The following is an 8,390-nucleotide window of genomic DNA, read 5'->3' as shown; positions in this document are numbered from 1 at the left end:
ATCGTGGCGACCTTGGAGTCAACTTCTACCACGCAGAGGAAGGAGAGGGACAGTGCAAATTTACAACTGCTCTACTTATTCTGTGTATACAATGTCATGTTTGTGCACTCTGACATCATCCGCACATCACTACAACTTAGTACACGTCTGAAATAACAAAGGCCATTGTCTTACGCACAAAACCTGAACATTAAACATTGTTGCTTCTGCTTGCAGAGAGATCTTCCCTAACCAGGGTAAGAGAACAGAATGTTTCCTGCCACCTCTTCTGGGGGTTGGACTACAGCAGAAAAAGGTAGGTGTGTATCCTGTCACTTGACTAGTCATTCCACATTGTGCATGGCATGTGTCCAGACGTGAAGGCTTGGAAACACAACACACCTCTAAACCAGTATAACAACGATTATGATTACAGGTTGCGATGACAGTTACTGTAATTATGGAAGTATCGAAAATAGCTCAACAATCCAATCCAATCTTTCTTTATTTCGGTCCATGGACCATAAAAGAACATTCAAAACACATACAGTATATAAAAACAGATTAAAAAGCTAAAACCCAGATAAAATAAGCTATAATTGTTACAGTAACCGTTAAAACTCAGTCAGTATTAAATCCATTGTTGTTTACTAGAAGAGCCTTTCGCACCCACCCCATAGAACTTAAGAAACAGGATACGGCATAAACGATTGCCATTTGTGTGTTATGTTGTAGGAGCCTAAACGCTTCTTCACAGCGTCGTGTACCTAGGTTCCTGCACAATTGGATTTTTTTCTATCCAGGACAGAAAAAGAATACATGGAGTTCAGTCTCCTCTCCCCTACCCCATGCAGGGCACCCCTAGAGCAAAACTGCTGGACCATTTGTTAGTAAATGCATACAGAGGGAGAGAGCTGTGCCTAAATTGTACATACAATCTCCTAGCTAGGGCCGGTTGTATTTCATATAACCATGGCTCCAGATTGTACGTATCCTTTATTGCCCAAAAAATTAGCTGTAAGAGAGCCTGGGCCAGAGTTTTCATGGAGTTGGGCACGTTTTTTCCCCCTGTAGCTGCTAACTAGTTGTTTGCGCGAAATTGCAGCACAAGCTATCACGGGTTGCTCCATGGAGTGTCTCTACCTATAATATGGAGACCTTCCTTGATATGTGCGAACCAAGCCAGTTTACCTATACTGGGAAAACCCAGTAGTTCTTGTAGCTCAGACCTGTATTCAGCCAGTTCCGGGGGTCATCCATAGACATCTACAACCAATTATCTCTGCAATGGGTCTCACCCCTAGATCCAAACGTAATGGAACTAGTGGGAAACTCACCGGTAGACCGGCCAGCTGTCTGAGGAAACTGTTCTCGGTTTTGATGATGGTCTTGGGAAGACAATGCCCCCAGAGTTCAGCCGCATACAAAGCAGCACTCCTAAATTGGGTTTTATAAATCTCTATAACCGGTCCTACAGGCTTATGAAAAAGAGTTTCTGTAAATCTTGGCCAGCCCGCCAACAGTCCGGGCCAGCTTAAGGCTTGATTTATCCATTTGAGGCCCCCAATCCCTTTTTTCTGTTAGGGTGAGACCTAAGTAGTCAAAATCAGATACCCGCTCCAGTTGGATACCATTCATGTGCGGGTTGGGGCCGGTTGAGTGGGCGGGGTTAAAGACCATATATTTTGCCTTTTGTATGTTGATATCAAGCCCCCTAGTTCTTCAGAACTCACAGAACCCATCAAGGACTCTGTGGATGCCCATCGGAGATTTAGAAAGCAGGAAGGTGTCATCTGCAAACATCATTGCTTGGATTAGCTCGTGTACTAGCTTGGAGGCATCTATGCCCTTCAATCTGCTTGGCACAAATAGGACACGTTACAATGTAAAATTTTACCATGCATGCCTTTACAACGCGGTTTTTACATTGCAACATCCATTACAATGCATGATTTTACAACGCATGCCATCACAACGCATTTTTAGAAACTACACTTGCAATGCATACCATTACAATGCATACCATTACAACGCATTCCATTACAACACATAATACTTTTAGGGCAACAGTAGTGTATGTGTTGGATAGTGTAGGGGTAAAAATTACTATTCTCACTCCAGTGACAGCAACAGTAGGGTAAGTGTTGGATAGTGTAGGGGTAAAAATGACTGTTTCCCATTACTTACCTTATAAAGCGTTGTAATGGCATGCGTTGTGGTGGCATGCGTTGTAATGACATGCGTTGTAGTGACATGCGTTGTAATGGCTACGTTGTCATGGCATGCGATGTAAAGGATGTTGCGTTGTAATGACTATGGGGCCGATTCACAGAACTAACTTAAGACAGACTTAAAACAGACTTAAGATAGACTTAAGATAAACTTTAGAGAAAATCCTAACTTAAGTCGGTCTTAAATCTGTCTTGAGTCTGTCTTAAGTTTGTCTTAAGTCTGTCTTAAGTCTGTCTTAAGACAAACTTAACACAAAATCCTAACTTCTGTGAATACCAAAAGTAGTAAATTTAGGATTTTGTCTTAAGTTAGTTCTGTGAATCGGGCCCAATATTGTAAAGGTAGTGCGTTGTAATGACTGCGTTGTAATGGTTGTTTCCCGCTCAACACATCTACCAGTCCTTTGATGTAAATACAGAACAAGGTAGAGACATAGTTGCTGTCATGCAGTCTTCTGAACATGTTCAAGAGATAGTAGGGAATTCCAAGGTTGCTCAGTATCACCTAGAGGGCATCTCTATGGACCAGATCAAAAGCACTTTCAAGGTCCACAAAGACCAAAAAAAGCCTACCACCTTCCAGATACACTGACTTCCAGTAGAGTAGTTGGAGTCTAAAAATGTGGTCGATAGTGGATGTTTTTTCCCAGAAGTCAGCTTGTTGGGGGCTCATAACCTTGTGTTCCTCAACCAGGTCTGTAGACGATCTAGTAGGATCCTAGCAAAAACTTTTTGCGATACATCGATCAAATTGATCGCTCTGTAGTTGATGGGTAATAAGGGGGACCCTTTTTTGTATACTGGAAGAATCTCAGCTCCATCCCAGGTTGCGGGGAGGGCCATCACTTTTAAAATAGCATTGACGAGCACCCACAAATAGGGACCCCAGATGCTAGGCTCAGCACGAAAAAGATCCCTGGTATCTTGTTTAATCCTGGGGCTTTGCCAGGAGCTATTCTTCTTACAGCTCTGGTAACTTCTACCAGGGTTAACTCAGGGGGCTCTACACTGAAATTCAGTAATGACTGGGTTGCTAAGAACTGAGTGCTAGCCTCAGCCTCCAGTGGAGTGTAAAGGGCCTGGAAACGCTCTTTCTAACTATCGGCCGCTTTGTTAGGCTATAGAGCCGCCTTCCTGTTGCTGCTACCTGTTTTACGATATGCCAGAATACTTTCATGTACTTGATCGATAAGGCCTGTTTCAGGGTTGTCCATTGGTCAATTTCCCAGGATTTTTTCGCAAGTGCAATGGTGTCTTATAGGAGACCCTCGCTGTTTTTATTTGGGTTCCACTCTTAGATTTTATAGTCACTATCAAGGCCCTCTTTGCCTCTCAACAGCTACCACTGAACCAGGACTGCTTTCATTTTGTCCTTCCCCCTGGGTGCCCAGTGGCCAAAATATATCTGCCAGTTTGGCAGTCATCGCCTCATGGATCTTAGCAACATCTGTTAAAGATGCGACGGTGCTGTCTACTTTTGAGAGCTTTACTAGTTCCAAAAGAATGAGTATGATAGATTCAAATAAAAGAGCCATTCTTTTGGGTGATTGTTCAATCCATGCCCATCTTACTTTTCACATAACATTGGTGAGTGTTAGTCTATTGTCTGTCATTTGGGGTGGATCAGGATTTCCCCCAGTGACTGGGAACAGCAGCTCCGGAGTTAGGGCATTATGATCCCTGTTGTGTCGTGGCAAGACAGCAAAGTCAACAACCCTCTCCCACATCCTGATTTCTACCAGTATGCAGTCTTTAATAGAGGAGTGGCTGCCCCTATTAAAAATATTCCTCCCAGGAGAGTCAGAACTGGTTCGGCCATTGCAGGCTTTCAGAGAGTGTTTTAGGGTGAACAATTTGATCTGAAAAGCCAGTGGTGCCCAAGTCCTGATTGGAGAGATGTTAGACTCAGGGGTGGCCCAAATCTCATCTTCCTCTGTGGGTGGTGTATAATTAAGATCTTTCATTGACTCAAATTGAAAATTGAGATCGCCCCCTAAGACCACCAGAACATTTTTGGGGAGATTGGAGATTAGGCCGTCTAGTTGGTCTCGAGTCGGGGACTCTTTGCCGATCCTCACAGGTCTAGAATAGAGGTTAACTAGGACTAGTTTAAGGTTTGGTGAGAAGGTTAACATGATAAACAGGATGTAATCAGAAGGGTACTCCACCAGAGTAGCCGTGCAACCTAGATGGGAATCTATCCAGATACATAACCCTCCGGAGGGTCTATCCCGTCCCCGTGATGTGGCAAGTATGATGAAGGTCGCAAACCCCACACGTGGGGTCTCCTCCTTTGCCCAGGTTTCCTAGAACATACATATGTCAAATAGGTCCACAAAATGCCACCAATCAGGCCTGCTAAATTAATTATTGAAGCCTGCTACATTCCAGGATAAAACCCTTAGTTTGTTCATTACACTTTGGTTAACTAAACTGCCACCCTTGGTTTCAAGCTCCAGTGATTTCATTACAAGACCGGAGGCTACCATTATGCATATTTCTTTTAATGCAGACTCCAAGCCGCATACATCATAAAGCAACAGTTCCAGAACGTAAACAACAATAAAAGGCATGAGCCCATAGCAATCTGCCTCTTTTAAATGCGGCTCCAAGCAAGATAAGTCCTTTCATTTTCTTCGCTACGCTACTACCATTTAATTTTATAATGTTTAATTCTGTTTTATCAATACTACATTATGCTTAATCCTGTTTATTAATACTGCCTTTTGATTTACTTTCTCTAAATGTAATTACGTTTTCTAAACTGATTGTTCTTCTTAATGCCTTATACTGTTTTCCAACCTCTCTCTCCTTTCGGGAATAATTCCCCTACTTTTCTATTCCTTTCCTTCAAACGACCTCCAATTTACGGAGATCGACTTTAGTCTATTTTTTCAACCCTTTTTTTCAAATTAATTACATACAAGCTACGCTCGTATCCTCTTTCCGGGGGAGAGCCTCGCCTCAACTATGGCTCTCCCCTCGTTTCTCACCCGCTTCATGCATCGAGAAATTCCTCGATTAGGCGCCGTCCGTTGACACCACTCACGGAGACTGCCTTTAGAGGAATGCACCTTAGCAACGCACACGTTGCGTAGCCTCTCCGCTAAGGTGCATTCCTCCTTTTCACTCACCCTGCGACCTTCTGTCGTCTCGATCGCTGAAGCCCTTCAACTGTCGCCTGGTTAGCTCGTTACACGGATATTATACATTATATTGCCACGTTAGCTCTGCTCTCCACTCGTTTTACCTTCTCTACACGGAATTAATTAAATGTATTATTTAAAATATTTTTTAGTCAGCTGACATGACTAAAACCCTCAGTTATACCCAAATTTAAATAAAAATACCCAAATTTAATTTAAATAAAATAATAAGAATTGATAAAAAATAATATAAAATATAAAAAAAAAAAAGGGGGAAATTTAGAGGTTTTAACAATTTTGAATACTCCTGGTCATCTTCATTATGTCTGAAGTTGATTCTGACGAAGGTAACTCTATACCTATCATGGACAACGACAGAATCAAAAGCATGATCCACAATGAAATGATATCTTGTATGTTTCAAACACTTTCGAAAGCCATATCCTCTAAAAGGTCTCATGAATACGATACCACTGAGAGTTATCTATCCCTACCTAACGAAGATCTCAGTGAGATAAGGGGGAAAAGAATTAAGAAGAATAAGAATATTGATCATGCAACCCCCAAGAGCACTATGGAAGGTCTCAGCACCTCTACCCTTACGGGAGGTCACCGCACCTCAGACTCTATGGGTGTCCTTAGCGGCACAAATCTTAAAGGTGTCCTCAGCGGCACAAACTATCAGGGTGTCCCTCGCGGCACAAATTATCGGAGTGCTCATAAGTATGATCTCCAATTTGGAGATGAGGATTTCCAGGATACCGATAACAATTCCTCTGACCCCCCAGATGAATATATCCTGGACCTCGACGAAGATGACCAAGAGTTTAATTCACAACCTCTTGATGAAGAAACACCATCTACCTCTAACGATAATATTAGAGATCCTCTTGGCGAAGATATGTTTTCTCCCCTCAATTTAAAACACCCTAGGAGTTCCGAATGGTTTCCCCAGGAACATGTCAGTAAATTCATTAACAAATGGTTAAGATTTCCCCTAGAAAGAAATACCCGTAATTTATTGAGAGCTGAATGCTCAAGACCTGAAATAGATGACAAAACCTGCCAAACCCCAAATTTGGACCCTGAACTTATCAAATATTTATTTAAACTCGGAAGGAACCCAAGGAAAGGGATGGAGAGATCCCTAAAGGGATGTCAAGACCGGGTCCTCGATATCCTTGGCCCACTAGCTAGGATTATTGATACAGCAGAAGACAGTCACATTAATGGGACCCCCCTTAATACTGACTTAATTAGAGGCTTAAGCCAGAGAGCCTTGATTCTGTTGGGTAATGCCAACGCCAGTCTTAACGCAGAAAGGAGGAGAGTGGTCCTTAATAAGATCTCTCCTAAACTAAACGACCTTGCTGATAAGGAACCCTCCCTGAATCCTAGAGGGCTTCTTTTTGGTGAAGACCTTATCAAGACTCTAGGCAAATACGTGTCTACTTTCACTGCCTTAGACAAGGCCCATCAAAACATGAAAAAGGTCTTTAATACCAGCAACCTTTTTGGAAGGGCCGGAAGAAGGGGCCTCTCTTCCGGCCGGTTCAACCGAAGGCCCTACCCTAGATCCAGAGGATATGGAGGAAGAGGGTACCAACCCTCCAACATCCCTCAGTTCTTTCCACAAAGAGGAAGAGGATTTTGATCCAGAGGTTTCAGATCGCGCGGTCCCTCTAACGACAGCACCCCTCAAAGTAAGTATAGTTTCTCATTCTTCCCCTTTCGCTCCTCTTCCAACCAAAGTGGGAGGGAGACTCAAATTCTTTCTCCAGAATTGGAAATTAATTACCCAAGACCCATGGGTCTTAAATACTGTGAAGGGATTTATGTTAGACTTTACTCAGATTCCGAGTCAATCTTATTTCCCAAGAGATATCCCTCTCTCCATAGATCAGGAAAAAATAATAGAAGAGGAGATTTCCTCAATGCTTCAGAAAGGCGCCATCAGAGAAGTACCCTTAGAAATGTTAAGATTCATAAGCACACTCTTTCTCGTCAAGAAAAAAGACAAGGGTTGGAGACCTGTTATAAACTTAAGGGAACTCAACAAATACCTTGTCTACAGACATTTCAAGATGGAAGGTATTCACCTTTTCAGAGACCTACTTCTAGAGGGAGATTGGTTAGTCAAATTAGATCTAAAAGACGCTTACTTTACCATCCCTATGGCCAGGTGTCATCAACCCTTCCTACAATTTATGTGGAAAAAGCATCTCTTTCAATTCCAAGCTCTCCCCTTCGGTCTCTCTTCAGCACCATGGTGCTTCACCAAGGTGATGAGATCAGTCGCATCTTCAATAAGGGAGAAGGGTATTCGGATGATCATTTATCTCGACGATATTCTTATTCGTTCTCAGGACCAGTCTCAAATCATTCAGGACCTGAATACTGTAATAGACCTACTAGAAAACCTGGGTTTCATTATAAACAAAGAGAAGTCTATTCTCTTACCCTCGAGATCTTTGGAGTTTCTGGGTTTCACGGTAGATACCACAAAATGTCTCCTTCTTCTTCCTCAGAAGAAGATATCAAAAATCAAGAAAGAGATAAGACATGTTCTGACTCAACTGTTCTTATCCCTAAGGGAATTAGCCAGGTTACTCGGTCTCCTCTCGTCTTCTATCCAAGCTATCTTTCCGTGTCCTCTAAACTATCGTGCTCTTCAGAGAATAAAATTGAAAGCCCTTCGTTCAGGTCTCTGGTACGGAGATCGCGTCTCCCTAGATCAAGAAGCAATTTTAGAACTGAATTGGTGGTTAGAAAACCTGGATGCTTGGAATGGGAAAGCTATTTTTGGCTCAACTCCGGAATTTGTCTTAGAATCCGATGCGAGTCTCCATGGCTGGGGAGCCTGTTTCTTAGATCAGAACACGGGTGGAGTCTGGTCTCTGGAAGAATCTTCCCATCATATAAATTTCCTAGAATTGACCGCGGGACTCTATGCCTTAATGAGCTTCAAGCATTCCCTTCAAGGGAGATCTGTCATTCTAAAGATGGACAATATGTCCGCAGTTGCTTATATAAA

At 42.6% G+C, this 8,390-nt stretch overlaps 1 long non-coding RNA gene across 1 annotated transcript in view; it reads left to right on the top strand.

Annotated features, from left to right (window-relative positions):
- The first annotated feature begins 241 nt into the window (after positions 1 to 241).
- Positions 242 to 8,390, top strand: part of LOC146784438 (uncharacterized) — a 39,873-nt gene continuing 31,724 nt past the window's right edge. Inside the window, exon 1 of the long non-coding RNA XR_014970787.1 lies at positions 242 to 295. This is a non-coding gene — a long non-coding RNA (uncharacterized LOC146784438). The remainder of the gene's footprint in view (positions 296 to 8,390) is intronic.

The sequence above is a fragment of the Triturus cristatus genome, chromosome 11 (genome assembly GCF_964204655.1).
Source record: "Triturus cristatus chromosome 11, aTriCri1.1, whole genome shotgun sequence".
Classification (NCBI taxonomy): domain Eukaryota; kingdom Metazoa; phylum Chordata; class Amphibia; order Caudata; family Salamandridae; genus Triturus; species Triturus cristatus.
The sequence above is the reverse complement of the archived record's forward strand: the minus strand, read 5'-3'. Positions and strand labels throughout refer to the sequence as shown.